General features: G+C 40.3%; 1 long non-coding RNA gene across 1 annotated transcript in view; it reads right to left on the reverse strand.

Annotated features, from left to right (window-relative positions):
- Positions 1-7,314: 7,314 nt before the first annotated feature.
- The window catches only part of LOC149123525 (uncharacterized), a 42,375-nt gene continuing 29,900 nt past the window's right edge, over positions 7,315-19,789 (reverse strand). The window contains exon 3 of the long non-coding RNA XR_016216895.1: positions 7,315-7,546. This is a non-coding gene — a long non-coding RNA (uncharacterized LOC149123525). The remainder of the gene's footprint in view (positions 7,547-19,789) is intronic.

Consider the following 19,789-nt stretch of genomic DNA (forward strand, 5'->3'; position numbering starts at 1 on the left):
CTCTCTAATTTGTGTTGCATTTCCTCTGCAGTTTTCTCCCTCTTTCTTGAGATTGTACTCTCTCCACTTTTTGTTCTTATTTTTATTTATTTATTTTTAAATTTTATTTATTTATTTTTTGACAGGCAGAGTTAGACAGTGAGAGAGAGAGAGAGACAGAGAGACAGAGAAAGGTCTTCCTTCCGTTGGTTCACCCCACAAGTGGCCACTACAGCTGGCGCACTGCACCAATCTGAAGCCAGGAACCAGGTGCTTCCTCCTGGTCTCCCATGCAGGTGCAGGGCCCAAGGACCTGGGCCATCCTTCACTGCCTTCCCGGGCCACAGCAGAGAGCTGGAGTGTAAGAGGAGCAACTGGGACAGAATCTGGTGCACTAACCTGGACTAGAACCCAGGGTGCCGGTGCTGCAGGTGGAGGATTAGCCAAGTGAGCCGTGGCGCCGGCTCTCCACTTATTTTTAAACTGTCTTCCCCTAGACTAGACCAGTAAGCACCTCTGTATTCCACCATCTGGGAATCCTTGATACTGTTGGTTATATGCAAATGTCACACTAGCTTATATAAGGCACTTGCGAATCCTTGGATTTTGGTATCCACAGGAACCAATCTCTGCAGGTACCAAGGGATTTCTTTATATGTCCTAGTTTTTCCAAGTTGTTTTTTTTTTCTAAATGAAGATATTTTATGGCCAGAAAGTTGGCCACTTTAAAATATATAATAATTGGAAGGAGGAAAATGTGGATTTTTCATGGATCTGTTTTTGAAACTGCTCCAATTCCTTAACAGCTGTTTAGTGTTTGTAGTTTCTTCCCTGTTAATAATGTAATGTCTTAGTCCTGCTCTGAGTCCATGGCATCAAAATCATTCCTCCAGGACTGTGAAGTTCTGAGATGATCTCAGTACATCAGACATTTCCCTGGACTCAGTAGAAGGATTAAGATAAAGGTGAGGGGGAAAGCAGTCGAAGGAAATCAGATTTTTTTTAAAATTTATTTGACAGACAGTGAGAAAGAGAGACAGAGAGAAAGGTCTTCCTTCCGTTGGTTTACCCCCCAAAATGGCCGCTATGGCTGGAGCTACGGCAATCCAAAGCCAGGAGCCAGGTGCTTCTTTCTGGTCTCCCACGCAGGTGCAGGTGCCCAAGCACTTGGGCCATCCTCCACTACCTTCCCGGGCCACAGCAGAGGGCTGGACCGGAAGAGAAGCAACTGGGACTAGAACCCGGAGCCCATATGGGATGCTGGCGATCCAAACAGAGGATTAACCAAGTGAGCCACAGCACCGGCCCCAGGAAATCATATTTTTTTAAAAAATGTATACATTGGATTTCTGGCCGGCGCCGCGGCTCACTAGGCTAATCCTCCACCTAGCGGCGCCGGCACACCGGGTTCTAGTCCCGGTTGGGGCGCCGGATTCTGTCCCGGTTGCCCCTCTTCCAGGCCAGCCCTCTGCTGTGGCCAGGGAGTGCAGTGGAGGATGGCCCAGGTGCTTGGGCCCTGCACCCCATGGGAGACCAGGAAAAGCACCTGGCTCCTGGCTCCTGCCATCGGATCAGCGCGGTGCGCCGGCCACAGCGCGCCGGCCGCGGCAGCCATTGGAGGGTGAACCAACGGCAAAGGAAGACCTTTCTCTCTGTCTCTCTCTCTCACTGTCCACTCTGCCTGTCAAAAAATAAAATTAAAAAAAAATGTATACATTGGATTTCTTACACAGACACAAATAGATACATAAAAACACACACCAACTCCCATACACACACTGCCTGCACTTTACTTCCTGTTGCTCTTTATGCTGGGTAAGGTTTGATTGTTGCTAATGATACCCAGCTGTGCCAATTCCTTTGGCTCTTTATCCATGTTTTCCTTTCTCAGCTCCAATTTCTCTTGCCATCTAGTATTTGAAAAGGAGGCCATGCCAACAGGCCCTGATCTAGCATATGGTTGGCAGATATCCAATGAGGACAGGCTGCTTAGCCAGATAATTCAGACACCACAGATGTGGCCTCTGCTTAAATGACCTTAAATAGACCCCAGGGCCTAGAGACCAAATCCACCTGAAGAGACCAAATTATAAGTCAGTGAAGAGGAAAGTGTAGCAGCCCCCAATTTATTCATCTAGGAATAGGTATATGTTTTAAATTATTAGAGACCTCTAAGGAGGGCTAACTTTATATATTTCTTTCTAGAGTAAGAAGAGAAATTAGACACCTTATAGTCCAACCACATCTTTTTCTCACCTCACAAAAATAGAACCAGAATAGAACCAGGTTTCACCTTAGACACTCCCCTCACCCTGGAGCGCTGAGTATTTCATCAAGAGCCATCTTGTTTCCTGATATCTTGAATCTGGTAAGAACCTGCTCATAAGCAACAGAAACCCATCCTGGTAAACTGAGGAAACAGGAGTTGCACTGGCTTCTGTCAGGTGCTCACAGAAGCAAAGCCCAGAATACCAACATCAGAAAGGGCAAAAACCAGGCGGTTGTGACAGTCTCAGGAATAGGAACCATACAACTGTTCTGGCCTAGAGCCACAGTAGAACAAGAGGAAGTTTGCATTGTTTTACTCTTTTCCCTGTGCCGTTCCATTAAAGAACCCAAGAACCAGGAAGAAAAAAATCACATAGATCTGTGTTAGGTCATCAGTCTATTCCTTGGCCAGTAGCAGCAGATACCTTGATTTGTGGTCTCATCACGTTTGCACCTAATGGGGGAGAGGTAATTCTTCAAAGGAAGTTGGAATACTCTAATCCTATTACTCAAAAAGAGAGAATGAATGAAAACATAAACAAGAAACTCCTTACAAGTATCCAGTGCTCATTCTGCCACATCAAACTGTCTTGTTCAGGTAGAGAAAGTCATGTGTTCACTAACACTTTCTTCATACTCCTTGAAGATTCAGAAATTTCTAATGTTGACATTTACAAATTCTTCTGATTTTATCTTTTATCCCTTATTGACAAACAAAAAACCCTGAAGGAGGAAATGTATTTATAAATTAAAGTTATAGGTAAACCTTTTCGTTTTGAAAATTTATTTATTTATTTGAAAATCAGAGTTACATAGAGAAAAGAAACGGCTTGAGATCTTCCATCTTCTGGTTTGCTCCCCAAGTGGCTGCAATGGCCAGGGCTGAGCCAGGCAAAAGCCAGGAGCCTAGAACTTCATCTGAGTCTCCCACATGGTTGGCAGGGGCCCAAGCACTTCTTCCTCTGTTTTTCTTAGGCCGTTAGCAAAGAGCTGGGACTCAAACAGCTGCCCATAGAATATGCCAGCATTGCAGGTGATGGCTTTTCCTGCTACACTACAATGCTGGCCATTTAATATATCCTTTCTAAAGAATACAAGTGCATTTTAGAGCCCCGTGTACACAAGATGGTGGGAAAAGGACAGGTGAAAGGAGGGGTTAAGAACACAAAAGAAAAAGACTGTCTTGTTCCCACTTATGTTTGTTCTTCAAATACAAGGCTCATAAAACTCTGCATTTTTGTTCTGCTCCCATTTAGCTAAATCCACCAAGCTGCAGGCATTAACTAAGTGTGTAACTGAAGATTAGTTGCTTTCTACAAAGGCCATTAGTCAGGTGAGCCAGCTTTTCTGTTTCATGATCAAATGACATAGAAATTCAGTTAGAGAAAAGGAAAATATCAATTTCAGATAACCTTTTGAAATAGAAGAAATAAAAATTAATTAGTATTTTTTAATTTACCAAGAATAAGGTGTGGTTTCCAAACTTTTTTGCACAGATCCAGAAAAAAAAAAAAAAAAAAAAACCAAAACAACTTCCTAGGAATACTAACGTCCAAGAGAGAAATTGTGTAGATTCAATTTTTCATTGTGATATAATCCTAATATAATTGAAAACAGGCTGTTTTCTTTTTTCTGCTTTAAATTTACATTTAACAGTTTCTGGAAAGAAGGAAGAACTAGCATTGTTTGAGTATCACAGATGAACTCTATATAATAGGTACTTCTAAAAAATATTTACTTTGTTTCATTTTATTGGAAAGGCATAGAAACAGAGACAGAGAGAGATCTTCCATCTGCTGGTTCATTCTCCAAATGGCCTCCAACAGCCAAGGCTGGGCCAGAGTTGTCTCAATTTAGGTCTGCCTGAGTGCTTTCTAGAGCGCACATTAGCAGGAAGCTGGAATCAGAAGCAGAAACCAAGTACTCTGACATGAAATGAAAGCATCCCAAACCACATCTGACATTCTTTTTAAAGATTTTTATCTTTACTTTTAATATAGTGTCTGTTTCTCCACAGTAACTTTTTGACATATGTCATAGTTACAGAACTTGTCCAATTTCTTACAAAGGAAGAAAGGATAATTAAGAAAATAAATAAACCAAGGTTATTTAAAATTCAACTAGTAACTCTGAAGTATGATTTCTTTAGACTGAGCTGGGTTTGAACCCCAATTTTAACATGTACTAGCCATAAGTGCATTGCTGATGAACTATGTCCTACTTGACAAGGGGGAGTAATAATACTTCTTTGCTGGAGTTTTTGAGGATTAGATTTCTCTTAGATAAGATGTGTAGACCCCCTCCAGAAAACACTCTTGACCATCAGTGTGCTGGAGCCGGCTCTCAGAAGCTCCCAGTAACTGATTATGCACAACTCTTTCCAGTTCCATGCTCAGTGATACGACATTTATTATTACTTGAAATTGGCTATGGTAGAGTATTTCTAGCGCAGACATTTGCAAATACTACAACGAAGAGCTCTCCTTATGTCCCAGCTGATCATATCATTGCCCAAGTGCTGGCTCGGTTCTTCTTTTGCCAGGTATGTTCCAGAAGCCTCCTGAGCTTTGCCCTTGAATTCACCCTTCACACCATCTCCAGATCTAGCTTTCTGAAGTTGTCACTCCTCTGCCTAAAAGCCTCCTCGCTTCCACAATGTCTGTAGTAGAAAATCCAAGCTCCATAACCTTGTCCAAGGTTGTCTTCTTGCTTTGGTGTGTATTTTCATCTGCCACCATCCCCTGCCTTGGCGTGTACATTTCAGTCCCTGGCTACTCACAGAGTTGTTTCTGAGGGTGCTTTTCCTTCAATACATTACAATAACCACATGTGTTGAGTAACTCAGGTGAACTATGGATATAAGTTCCATTTTTTAAAATGAAATGTGCGTTTTAGAGCCCTGTGTGTTCAAATTTGAAACTTATCTTTGGTATATCTAGAACTACCTTCCAAAATTCCAACAGTATCACTTTATAAATTGTGGTAGATCCCAAAATGGCAATGATTTTTTTCCCCATCCTCATATGCACACGCTTTTAGAATATGAGTTTACACTTTCCATCAAGAGAAAGTTGAAGTTAGGCTTCCTGTGTCTTTTTTTTCCTTTTTACATTTTAATTATTTATTTTCATTGTTTATTTAAAAGATAAGTGACACGGAGGGAGAGGGGAAAGAGAGAGAGAATGAATCTTCCACCCAGTGATTCGCTCCCCAAATGCCCACAACAGCCAGAGCTGGGCCAGTCCAAAGCCAGGAGCCTGGAGTTCAACATGCACAATGTGTAGGCGGAAGGCACCCAAGAACCTGAGCCCTCATCTGCACATTAAGAGAGAGCTGGGATCAGAAGCAACCAGGACCCGAACCTGGGCACTCTGATACAGAATGTGAACGTCCCCTGTGACGACTTAACCTTTGTACCAAATGCTCCCTCCCTCCCCCCAGTGTTGATGTTTCTGCTTCTGTCAATGAGACAGTAACAAACGAGAAGCAAACAAAAGCTTGAAAGTGCTTACACATTAGGGCATGCTCTCTCGCTGCTCTTGGAAACATGGATGAGGAGAGATGTGTGGCCCTGTCCAGCCCTGGTGCCCCAGCTGACACCAAGCCAAACACCAGACATGTGGTGAGGCCATTCAGTACTTTTTTGCTCCATTCAAACCACCACCTGACCTAAAGATGAGCCCAGAAGAAATTTTTAGTCAACCCACAAAATCAGGAAAATAGTGTTACTTTAAGTCACTGAGTTTTGGATGATTTGTTATAGAGCTAAAGCTGATTCCTTAATAATGCTAGCTTTTCTCTATAAAACACATCTTTCTGCTTCATAAAAACTTAAAGCAACAGAATAGGATACTTCTTGAACTTACAGATCTAAGTCAGATTTCAATAACATGTAATGAATTTACGTCTAAAATAATGTAAATGTGCTGATGAAATTTAAGATGTATATATGAATATGAGTGTATATATATTTTATATAAATATGAGTATATAAAGAGTTATAATAAATCAGCCATTTATCAAATATTTATGTGGCTTTTCTATATCTACTACTTAGATCCCTTATTTACAAGTATTAATACAATATATTAAAGGGGCCTATAATCCTTTTAGATCAAATCAACTTCTTTTTTTTGTTGTTGTTGTTGTTGACATGCAGAGTTAGAGAAAGAGAGAGAGAGAGAGAAAGGTCTTCCTTCTGTTGGTTCATCCCCAAATGGCCACTATGGTCCACGCGTTGTGGCCCATGCACTGCGCCGATCCAAAGCCAGGAGCCAGGTGCTTCTTCCTGGTCTCCAACGCGGGTGCAGGGCCCAAGCACTTGGGCCATCCTCCACTGCACTCACAGGCCACAGCAGAGAGCTGGACTGGAAGAGGAGCAACCAGGACAGAACTGGCGCCCCAACTGGAACTAGAACCTGGGGTGCCGGCGCCGCAGGCGGAGGATTAACCTAGTGAGCCATGGCGCTGGCAAATCAAATCAACTTCTAAACAAATTATTCTTAACCACTAATTCTGTTTTTAAATTTTTACTCATTTCTATTTGACAGAGATAAACAGACAAGCAGACAGAGATTTTTTGTCTGCTGGTTCAATCCCCAAATGCCTACAACAGCTAAGGCTATGCCAGACCAAAGCCAGGAGACTAAAATTCAATATAGGTCTCCCAAATGGGTGGCAGGGACCCAAATACCTGAGCCATTATCTTCTCTGCTCCCCACCCCCATCCCAAACCCCAGGGTGTGCATTAGCAGGAAGCTGGATTAGAAAAGCGGGGAGCTGGAACAGACATTCCAATATGGGATGCACATATCTAAGCAGCACCTTATCTGCTGTTCCAAACATGTGCCCTCTGCTAATTCTTTTTGACTATAAAATAAATCATGATAATTACAGAAAAACTTAGAGTAAAAGTTATCAGGAATTTTACTGTCGAGAAGTCAATGCTAGACTAATTTAACTTTTATAAGCATATATATATATAAGCATATATATTCACTCATATTTCAATGCATTTATATATTATAATTAAAGCAGGACATTTATACGTATTATTTGATAGGCTGCTTTTTTGAAAAAGATTTATTTATTTATTTGAAAGGCAGAGTTACAGAGAAGCAGAGGTTGTGGGGTGGGGGGTGATTTCCAGCTGCTGGTTCACTCTCCAAATGGCCACAATGGTTGGAGCTGAGCTGATCTGGAGCCAGGAGCCAGGAGCTTGTCCCAGGTCTACCATGTAGGTTCAGGGGCCAAAGGACTTGGGTCATCTTCCACTGCTTTCCCAGGCCATAGCAGAGAGCTGTATTGGAAGAGGAGAAGCTGGGACTCGAACCAGCGCCTATATGGGATGCTGGTACTGCAGGTGGTGGCTTTATCTGCTACACCACAGTGCTGGTCCCTATAAGCTGCTTTTAAAAATTGCAGTATATTATCAAGGTTTATACATGTCATTAAATATTCTCTTATGAAGTCATTTTCAAATATTCATGGTATTCCATTACAGGGATGCATTATATTTTATTTATATAACCATTTATTATTGAATGCTGATTTTTTTCTAGTTTTTCTTTCTTATTATTGTTGCTACAATGAATGAGAGCAGTTAATCCATGTGCATACACAGGGTCATGTTCCTGGGATGGATTTCTAAAGTCCATTTCTGAGTCAAAGCAGTGAGCACTTTTAAGAACTTTGGTAATTGTTGCCAAATTGTCTTTTATGACCATGCCCATTTCACCAAACTGTGGTCAATAATGACTAGAATAAAAAATATCTCTATATATACATACCAATTTTTTTTTTACCAATTTGGTAAGTGAAAGTGGTTTTACATTTAAGATACATTTGTTTGCTTACTAGTGATTTTAACTGGTTAGCCATATATTTATTTCTTTTGTGAATTACCCGCCTGCCCAGGTATTTCACTCATATTCTATGGAGTTTCTGTGTCTTTATCATTGAGTTAAGAGTCTTTGAAAATTAAAGCGATGAATCCCTTGTCACATATATTACATATATTTCTACAAATTATGTCTTTTCAAATTGTTAATAGATAACCTAATACAACTTAGTTGGAAAATGTAACTATTAATAATGACATGCTAGGGAACATAAAACACAGGGATTACCTCCATTAGGATTTCCACAAGGATTTTCTTAGGTGACATTGAGAGAACTCTGAACGTGCACCTGGCCTTGCTCCCGGGCAGACCTCACTCCGGTCATTTCCTGACATCTTCTCTCACCTCCTCCTTCGAGACTCACACCCAACAGGAACCCTCCTGGCAAATATCCCTGAATCTCTCCTGCTTGTTTAAGTTAATAGATTGCATTTCTTAGGAAAAATTGAACAGAAAGAACAGTGTTCACATTTGCTCGCTCGCTCGCTCTCTCTCTCTCTCCTCTGCCCGCTCCCCCGATTCTTAAAGGCAGAAACAGCTTTTCCCTTCACTGTGTCCTTGCAATAATGTGCACACAATTCAACATTATACCTGGCCCACATGGCAGCTATGGGCCGTCAAAAGCTGCAGGTTTCTTGAGAACATAAATGATGTTTTATTGATCTCTGTCTCCTAAAGGCCTAACACATATACCATTTATATGACTACAAAAATGGTAAAGTTAGCAGACACTTGCCAAGCCTGGCTTAGATGTGATCTAACTTAATCCTTACAACAACTCTGTACATGAACTAGGCACTTTTATTATCTCCCATTTTATGAATGAGCTAAAACTTAGGTTATGTAATTTCCCTAGGATTAAAAATGGTAGAGGTAGATTCTAACCAAAGCCATCAAAATCCAAAGTCTTATATCCCATTTTTAAACACAAACTTGCAAAAGGATTAAAAGTCTATTTCTTTGGGGCCAGTGCTGTGGAGTAATGGGTTAAGTCGCTGCCTGCAATGTGGGCATCCCTAACGGGCACCAGTTCGAATCCCAGCTGTCTGATTGTCCCAGCTCTGGCAGTTTGTGGCCATTTGTGGAGGCAACCAGAGAATGGAAGATCTTTCTCTCTCTCCCTGTCTCTGTAACTCTGCCTTTAAAAAAAGAAGATGAGGACACCTGTTTCCTCACCCATGCACTGGGGCTAGATGAAAGAACTTAAATACCTCATAGGGTCCTTGGAGAAATGAACATAATGATTTATTTTTAAATCAATTTTTATTATTAACATTATTTTCAACTGGTATGTCTTTATCAAGACCCTAATAAATGCTACAGCTAAACATAAGGAGTAAATGAAGACACAAGAACATTAGAGAGCAGAGATTCCTAAGTTCCAACACGCTTAATAAGGTCAGAGCTCTACACAGACAGCTGTATCAACCAATGTGATAAGAAACTAAATCCACAGTGAAACTCAGAAGTGCTGGCTTGAAAGTGTCCACATATTAGTGGATGGGGCACCTGTCCTTGATCTGGAAATCTTGGGATATAAACCTGACCTCTGGGCCAGCCTTGTTGTGCAGTGGATTAAGCTACCACTTTTACTACTGGCATCCCATATTGGTGTGCCAGTTCAAGTCTAGCCTACTCCACTTCCAATCCAGCTCCCTGCTAATGTACCTGGGAAAGCAGTGGAAGATGGCCCAAGTACTTGGGCCCCTGCTACCCATGTGGGAGACACAGAAGAAGCTCCTGGCTCCTGGCTTCAGATCGGCACACCTCAGCTGTTGCAGCCAACTGGGGAGTCAACCAATGGATGGAGGACCTCTCTCTCTCTCTGCCTCTCCTCTCTCTGTGTAACTCTGACTTTCAGATAAATAAATAAATCTTAAAAAAAAAAAAATCTGACCTTTATCACTTTACTGACAACCTCTATGAATCAAGATACCTATGTTGTAGGGTTACTGTGAGAACTAAATAATATAGTACATGTAAGGGATTAGTGTTGTAAATAATCAGTAATTAAATATATAAATAGTGGTAAGAAGGGAGGAAACGTGGACAGAAGCTTGATGAGAATAGAAAGTAGAAAGTTCAAGTGCATAGCCCTGAGGCAGGAGCATATGGTGTGTTCAGGAATGACAAGAAAAACAAAGACCTGAGCAGAGATTTTGTGAAAGAGAACAGTGAAGTTGTTAGATAGAGATGTACTAAGGTTTATATTTTATTCTATAGTATATGGACAGACTTTGAAAAATTCTAAATATAAGGGGTTACTTGTAACAGTAGTATATGATTCATTTTATTTTCTCAGGACTATATTCATAATGATATTTTCATTTAACATGGCTATTTTACAGGATTTGTTGCTTTCCAAAGACTCATTTTTACCATTCCTTGGGGGCCAACATATTTTCTTGAGGCACATCTGGCTGTTTGTTAAAGCAGGCAATGGGAAAATTAGATTTGAGATCTCTACAATGAAAGCCTTAAAACACATTCCTATTTCTTATATAGAATAGCTTCTGCTTTCATGTGCAGGCAGGGTCATATGGTATGGATGCAATGACAATTGTCAGCACTTAGATTTATAGCACAGCAATAGGTTAACAAGGACAAAAGTAAGAAGTGATAGCCAACTGGATGACCTATAAAAATATTTTGAGATAAAGTTCATGTTGGTCCTATTTTTGTCCCTTATGGATAAACTGAAATTTACAAACTAATAATGGTGTGCCAGATTGGAATGACTAGAGACACATTCAGTGTAACTGCACACTTTTTACCAGTCATGAAAATAACCAGTATGAACACATTAGCCATGCTTCAGTTCTCTGGCTGCCAACTAGCACAACCATGGCATATGGGCAATCGTGGCATTCAAGCTATATAACTTAAATGTCTTGATTCCTACAATAACAAAAAAATAACGTAAATAACAGTATCCTAACCTAATCAGGACATATTTCTGAAAATCGGTTTAATGCTGTAAAGATTGTTTGCTATTTTAGAGTACAGAACATCTCAAATTATAGTAATCATCATTGTCAAACTGGTATTTGATATTTATTATAACATCAAAGACCTGAGATGAAGATCAAAGAATAAGAATCAAAGCTATGTTAGCCTACACATTCAGGCCCATTTCAAGTACCAGTAACTTTCCAGCTCTCTTGCACATCATATCAAAGTAACCACAGAGATAATATCTCGATGTGGATTTTATTCCTTAATAAATGTAAGAAACCTTAGGTGTCTTATGTTTCTTGTGGACTTTATTACTTTGGAAAAAGATTATATCAGTGTTTGAGCTAGTGGTTAAGACAATAGTTTGGATCCCTGTATCCCCTATCAGAGTGCCTGGGTTCAAGTCCTGGCTCTGCTTGCAACTGCAGCTTCCTGCTAATGTGCATGCTGGTAAACAGCATATGATAGCTCAAGTTCATGGATCCCTGCAATCCCTATGGGAGTGCTGGATTGTGTTCTGGGCTTGTGGCTTTGGTTTGGCCCAGCCCTGGGTGTTGGGAACTTGGAGAGTAAACCAATGAATGAAAGATCTCTCTCTGTATCTCTGTCTTTCCAAGAAAAATAAAAGTTAAAAAAATTAAAAATATAAAACTTGAGACTAGAGTTTGTCACAGCATTTTAAATATCTGTTTGGATGCCCACAAGTTTGAAGATGTTGTTTGTATCCAAGATTAATATTTTGTGTCTTTATTTACTAAATAATAGCCAGTATTTATTGATGAGATAAATTTTCAAAACCATAAACATGAAAATATAATATATTTTGCTTTATCATTTACATACAGTAAATCTCTATGTAGTAATTGCACATTATAAAAGCATCACTTATTAAATTAAAAGATACCACATTATTCACTTTTTCTTTAAAATCTAGCATCCTAATGGAAAAAGGAAATTTATATTTTTCCAGAATCTTAATGTTAACTCTTATGCCATAAAAATTGTAATGTGGCCGGCACCGCGGCTCACTAGGCTAATCCTCCGCCTTGCGGCGCCGGCACACCGGGTTCTAGTCCCGGTCAGGGCACCGGATTCTGTCCCGGTTGCCCCTCTTCCAGGCCAGCTCTCTGCTGTGGCCCGGGAGTGCAGTGGAGGATGGCCCAAGTGCTTGGGCCCTGCACCCCATAGCAGACCAGGATAAGTACCTGGCTCCTGCCATCGGATCAGCACGGTGTGCCGGCTGCAGCATGCTGGCCGCGGCGGCCATTGGAGGGTGAACCAACGGCAAAAAGGAAGACCTTTCTCTCTGTCTCTCTCTCTCACTGTCCACTCTGCATGTCAAAAAAAAAAAATTGTAATGTGATGCTAACTACCATAAAAAGTAAAATTCCTTTGCATTGTAAATAAATTATATGCTTCTCATTTTTATCTCTAGTGCCCATCATTATCTATCACATACTAAATATTTTCTGGATAGATGGATGGATGGATGGATAGGACAGATGGGATAGATAGACTGGATGAGTGGATGAGTAGTACTGGGGAGATAGATGGATAGGATGGCAGAATGGGTGAGCAAATGTGTAGAATAGATGTGCAGTTGTATGGAATAGATGCGATGGATGGAATGAATAGAAGGAATGGATAAATGAGTGAATAGGATGAATGTATAGCTCAAAAGTTCACAGACTTCAGGGTTGGATGAATCAAAGGTACCTGGATACTGCACTGTGTCAGTTATTTAACACACATTAGCTATGCATCTCTCTCTGCCAAATATGCAGTGTGTGGTAAGGCTCAGTGATTTAGAGAACATGCAGATGAATGAAAATAGTAGTGCCTCATATAAGAACTACAACAGAGGTAATCAGGTCCCATGGGAGAGAGGACTAGAGAGGCTTTAAAAATATATTGATATTGAGCTTGATGGACATGATTTTTAATAATATGACCTGAAACACTGCATGAAGGAGGTACACATACACTATATTTGCTCATTGAGAAGAGTCTGTTAGGTGGACAAAAGAAGGAAAGAAAAGAGAATTCCAGGGAGAAGTAAAGTACTGCCAAGGTACAGAGATATAAAACTGCATAGTATGGCCAAGAAACTGAAGTAAGTTGATGTGGCCTGAATTCATAGCAAAGAAGCCATGGAATCATTTTTGATGTTACAGGTTCATCTATCTTCCGGGACTAAAGACAATGTGTTTCCAATTCCTGCCGTACTACTTGACTTATTAATTACCTTTTATTCCTCAGCTCTATTGTGACTTCTTAATGTGTGAACTCCTGCTGATGTCAGCAGTCATATCTTGGCTATAGTTTAGGATTAAAAAAAAAAAAAAAACCCTTAAAACAACGATTGGAACCCATGAGAATCTGATTGCAGTATTAAAAGGAAGTAGATAGTGTTTGTAGATGCAACCTCAGACAGTATTTTCTCTAAGACTTTATATTTTATCAGATCTAGTATAAAAATAGGACATTACACCATGCCTAGGAAAATAGGAAGAAACTGTAGAAGTGGGAATAGTTATACGTAATAAGTGCCAAACAATGTAATCTTTACAACTCTGTGAGGTAGGCACTCTGTCAGCATTTTACAAGGAAAAACTAATCATTAGAAAGATTAATAGTTTTCATACTCTCAAAACTCTAATAATTGACATAATTGGTACCTAAATTCAAGTTTGTCTGATTTCTAACTTCTTGATGAAAACACTATTTTAAATTCTTAAACTCAGAAGCTCAAATAATTGTGTGAAAATATTTATTTTAAAGTAAAGGTGTAGTAAAAATTAGTTTGGACAAGGAAAAGGACTAAAACAGATCAGATTGTTAGGAAAAAATTTATATTTTAAATATGCAGGAAAGTATATAATATCAGAATATAGAGTATATAAATTACTAATATAAAATCATTAGTAGTGGTTTCTCCTGTTCTCTGAAAAATATTATTAGTATTTTGATACAGATTGAACTACTTCAATCACTAAAAAGTGATCTACACTTCTGGGGTACAGACATTTTCACAATATTTATTCTTGAAATCTATGAATATGGGATGTCTCGATTTCTTTGCATCCTCTTCAGTTTCTTTCATCAATAATTTATAGTTTTCATTGTAGATATATTTCACCTCATTGACTAAATTTATTCCTAGGTTTTTTTTTTTTTTGGCTCTTGGAAATGAGATTGCCATCTTGATTTCTTTTTCAGATAATTCACTATTGGTATAGAACAATGCTACTGATATTGACTTTGCTGGATTTGTTTATAGTTATAATAGATTTGGGGGGGGGAGTCTTTGGAGTTTCCTAGATTATCTACAAGATCATGTCACATGTAAGCAATGGAAATTTGATTTTCTCCTTTCCAACTTAAATGCACTTTAAAAAAAAAAAAAAGGTTTGTTATTTGAAAGTCAGAGTTACACAGAGAGAGAAGGAGAGGCAGAGAGAGAGAGGTCTTCCATCCACTGGTTCACTCCCCAATTGGCCGCATCAGCCAGAGCTGCGCCGATCTGAAGCCAGGAGCCAGGAGCTTCTTCTGGGTCTCCCACGTGGGTGCAGGGGCCCAAGCACTTGGGCCATCTTCTACTGCTTTCCCAGGCCATAACAGAGAGCTGGATTGGAAGTGGAGCAGCTGGGCCTTGAACTGGTGCCCATATGAGATGCTTGCACTGCAGACAGCAACTTTACCCACTACACCACAGCGCCAGCCCCATGCAATTTGTTTTCTCTTGCCTAATTGCTTTGGTTAGGACTTCCAGCACTACATTAAAGGAAAATGGTGAAAATGGGCAACCTTGTCTCATTCCAGATGTTAAAAAGAATGCCTTTTAGCTTTTTCCCAGTCAGTGTGATACTCTCAGCTTGTTATCTATGGCCTTTTTTTATATTGAGGTACCTTCCTTGATATCTAATTTATTACAAATTTTTATTATAAAAGCATGTTGCATTTTATCAAACACCTTTTCCTGCGTCTATTGAGATGATCACATGGGTTTTGTTCTTCATTCTGTTGATGCGATGTATAGTGTTTAGTGATTTGTGTATGTTGAACTGTCTCTTCATTCTTTCTGTGATCATGTGAATTTTTAATGTGCTGCTGCATGGTATTGCTAGTATTTTGGTGAGGACTTTTCTTTTTTTCTTTTTTTTTTTATTTTTTGACAGGCAGAGTGGACAGTGAGAGAGAGAGACAGAGAGAAAGGTCTTCCTTTGCCGTTGGTTCACCCTCCGATGGCCGCCGCGGCCAGCGCGCTGCGGCCGGCGCACCGCGCTGATCCGATGGCAGGAGCCAGGAGCCAGGTGCTTTTCCTGGTCTCCCATGGGGTGCAGGGCCCAAGCACCTGGGCCATCCTCCACTGCACTCCCTGGCCACAGCAGAGAGCTGGCCTGGAAGAGGGGCAACCGGGACAGAATCTGGCACCCCGACTGGGACTAGAACCCGGCGTGCCGGCACTGCTAGGTGGAGGATTAGCCTAGTGAGCCGCGACGCCAGCTTTGGTGAGGACTTTTCCATCTGTATTCATCAAAAATACCAGCCTGAAGCTTTCCTTTTTGTTGTTATGTCCTTGTCTGTTTTTGGTATCCAGGTAATGCTACACTTGTTAAATGAGTTTGGAAGAATTCCCTTCTCTGCTATTTGTTGGAGTAATTTAAGAAGAATTGGCTTTAATTTTTCTTTAAATGATTGGTAATATTCCACAGTAAAGTCATCTGGTCCAGGATTTTTCTTTGATGGAATATTGTAATTACTGACTCAACTGAACTACTCATAATTGTGCTGTTTAGGTATTCTATTTCTTCATGATTCAGTCCTGATAAAGTGTTTATGTTGAGATTTTTTTCCATTTCTTTTAGGCTGTCAAATTTTTTGCCATACAATTGTTTATAATGGTCTCTAATTCTTTGCATTTCTATGGCATCAGATATAATGTTGCTCTTTTCATCTCTAATTTTTTGAATTTGAATCTTTTTTTCCTAGTTAATCTAGCTAAGGGTTTGTCAGTTGTGTTTACTTTTTCAGAAAGTCATCCTTTTTTTCTTTATTTTTGTAAGATTTTAGGGTCTATGTCATTTATTTGTGCTCTGAGATTTTTAAGTTTAGTGATTTACCTTTGTGTATTTGAAAGGGGGAGGGGAATCTTCCATCTACTGATTCACTCTTTAAATGCCCACAACAACCAGAGCTGGGACAGGCTGAAACCAGGAGGCAGAAACTCCTTCTGGGTCTCCCACATGGATGACAAGGATGCAAGTACTTGAGCCATCTGCTGCCTCCCAGGGTATGCACTAGTAGGAAGCTGGACTGGCAGTGGAGGCAAGACTTGATCCCTGGTGCTTGGATATGAATTCCAGCATCCTAAGCAATGGCTTAAACCCCTGCACCATATCATCCATCCCTGAATTTTATTATTTCTTTTTTCCTAGTAATTTTGGGTTTGGTTGTTCTTATTTTTCTAGTTCTATGAGGTGCTGTGATCACCATGAGTGCAGTTGTTGGGGATTTTCTGTGTTTTGAGGTAGGCATCGATTGCCTAGCATTCCCTTTGATGACTATTTTTGCTGGATCTCATAGGTTTTAGAACGCTGTAATCCACTTTCATTTATTTCAAGGAATTTTTAAATTCCCTTAGTATCTTCCTTGATCCATAAGTTTTGCTTAGGAGTAAATTTTTTTAATTTCCATATATTTATGTGACTTCCAAACTTTTTCTTGTTATTGATCTAGTTTTATTGTATTGTGCTCAGAAAAGACACTTGATACAATCTCTGTTTCTTAAATTTGTTGAGACTGGTTTTGTGAACTACCATATAATCTATCTTGGAGAATATTTAATGATCTATTGAGAAGAATGTGTATTCTAGACCTGTTGGATGGAATGTTCTATAGAGGTCTGTTCACTCTAATCTAGGGTACAATTTAACCCTGTTGTTTCTTTGTTGATTTGTTTTTGTCTAGATTATATGTTCATTTCTGAAAGTATTATTGTATTGGAATCTATCTCTTTCAGGTTTGTTAATATTTACTTTATATATTTGGGTGCTCTGATATTAAGTATGCATATATTTACCATTTTCATTTCATCTTGTTTGATTGAAACCCCTATTATATAATAATGATCTTCCTTGTCTCTTTTTGCTGCTTTTTAAATTCAGTTTTATGTTATCTGATGTTAGTATGGCTGCTCTTGCTTTCTTTTGGGTTCCATTTGAGTAAAATATATTTATCTATTCTTTCATTTCAGTCCATACATGTCTGTAGAGGTGAAATTGAGTTTATTATAAGAAGTATAATTGTTTATTAACCATTAGATAAACTCCATGTCTTTTTTTTTTTTTTTTGACAGGCAGAGTAGACAGTGAGAGAGAGAGATAGAGACAAAGGTCTTCCTTTTCCCTTGGTTCACTCTGCAATGGCCACTGCGGCCAATCCGAAGCCAGGAGCCAGGTGCTTCTCCTGGTCTCCCATGGGGTGCAGGGCCCAAGCACTTGGGCCATCCTCCACTGCACTCCCGGGCCACAGCAGAGAGCTGGACAGGAAGAAGGGCAACCGGGACAGAATCTGGTGCCCCAACCGGGACTAGAACCTGGGGTGCCAGCGCCACAGGCGGAGGATTAGCCTAGTGAGCCGTGGCTCTGGCCAGCTCCATGTCTTTTAATTGGAAAAATTAATCTGCTTGCATTTAAGGTAATTATTGATAAGGTCTTAACTACTGCCAATTTAACAATCATTTTCTAGTTTTATTGTAATTCTTTTCTTTTGCCTTCTTTTACAGTATTCCTTTGTGGTTATGATCTTCTCTAGAAGTGTGTTTTGATTCCTTGCTTATCACTTTTGGAAAGCTTATTATAGATTTTTGCTTTGTGATAAGGATGAGGCATAGAAATATTTGTTGCCTATAACAAGCTATTTTGAAATGATAGCAACCTGGCATTTATTTTTTTAAAAAAAGATTTATTTATTATTTATTTGAAAGAGTAACACAGAAGGAGAGGCAGAGAGAGAGAAAGAGAGAGCGGTCCATCCACTGGCTCACTCCCTAATTGGCCACAACGACCAGAGCTGTGCTGATCCAAAGCCAGGAACTTCTTCCAGGTCTCCCATGCAGGTGCAGGAGCCCAAGGACTTGGGAAATCTATTGCTTTCCTGGGCCATTAGCAGAGAGCTGGATCAGAAGTGGAGAAGCCAGGACTTGAACCGGCATGCATTTGGGATGCTGGCACCACAGGAGGTGGCTATACTCACTACGCCACAGTGCCGGCCCATAACCTGACATTTATTACAAAGGTTTAAATGGAGCAAGAGAAGAAAGAGTTAAAAAATTACTAATAGAGAGCTCAAAATTTTTACTCCATTTATCCACAAATTTTGAATTTTTTAGATTTAATTTATTTATTTGAAAGCAGAGTGACGGAGAGAGGGAAAGACAGAGAAAGATATCTTCCGTCTGTTGGTTCACTTCCCAAATGGCCACAACAGCTGGGACTGGGACAGGCCAAAGCCAGGAGCCAAGAAATCCATCTGGGTCTCCCTCATGTGTGGCAAGGGCCCAAGCACTTAGATCATGTTCCTGCTGCTTTCCCATGTGCACTAGCAGGGAGCTGGATTGGAAGCAGAACAGCTAGGACTGGAACCCATGGTCTGTTATGGGATGCCCACATCACAAGCAGTGCTTTAACTTGCAATACCACTAGGTGTGCCCCCTCATTTTGAATTTTTAAAATAGATTTGTTTATTTAAAAGAGTCAGTGGGTCATAACTGTGGTGTAGTGGGTAAAGCCATCGCCTACAGTGCCAGCACTCCATATGGGCGCTAGTTTGGGTCCCAGCTGCTCCACTTCCAATCCAGCTCTCTGCTATGGCCTGGGAAAGCAATGGAAGATGGCCCAAGTCCTGGGCCCCTGCACCCATGTGGGAGACCCGGAGGAGGCTCCTGGCTCCTGGCTGCAGATTGGTACAGCTCTAGCCGTTGTAGCCAATTGGCGAGTGAACCAGCGGATGGAAGACCTCTCTCTTTCTCTCTGCCTCTTCTCTCTCTGTGTAATTCTGACTTTCAAATAAATAAATAAATCTAAAAAGAAAAAAAAAAGAGAGAGGGAAGGAGAGAAACACACACAGAGAATGAGAGAGATCTTCACTTCCCAGATGGCTGCAATGGCCAGGGCTGAACCAGGCTGAAGCCAGGATCTAGGAGCTTCATCCTTGTCTCCCACGTGGGTGGCAGGGGCCCAAACACTTTGGTCATCTTCTGCTGCTTTCCCATGCACATAAGTAGGGAGCTAGATAGGAAATGGAGCAACCAGGACTTGAACTGCTGTCCATATGGGATGCTGACACCACAGGCGGCAGTTTAACCCGCCACACCACAATGCCAGGGCCCACATTTTGAATTTTTAATGTCCCATTTTACCTCTTTCTTTATTATTGCCTGTCTCTCAATATTTTAATGTGTTTACATTTTAAGGTTCTTTAATTTTTTAGTTGTCATTCTAAAGATATAAATGGCTTATGCACCATATTAACAACATTACAGGGTTTTGAAATTGTCTGTGAATTTACTCTTATCAGTGAGTTTTCTACCTTGTGAAATTTCTTCTTGCTCATTAGCATCTCTTTCAGCTTGAAGAACTCCCTTTAGCATTTCTTGAAAGACAGGTCTGGCGGTGATAGATCCT

The sequence above is a fragment of the Oryctolagus cuniculus genome, chromosome 11, assembly GCF_051225735.1.
Source record: "Oryctolagus cuniculus isolate XC-2025 breed Fujian yellow rabbit chromosome 11, ASM5122573v1, whole genome shotgun sequence".
In the NCBI taxonomy this organism is placed as follows: domain Eukaryota; kingdom Metazoa; phylum Chordata; class Mammalia; order Lagomorpha; family Leporidae; genus Oryctolagus; species Oryctolagus cuniculus.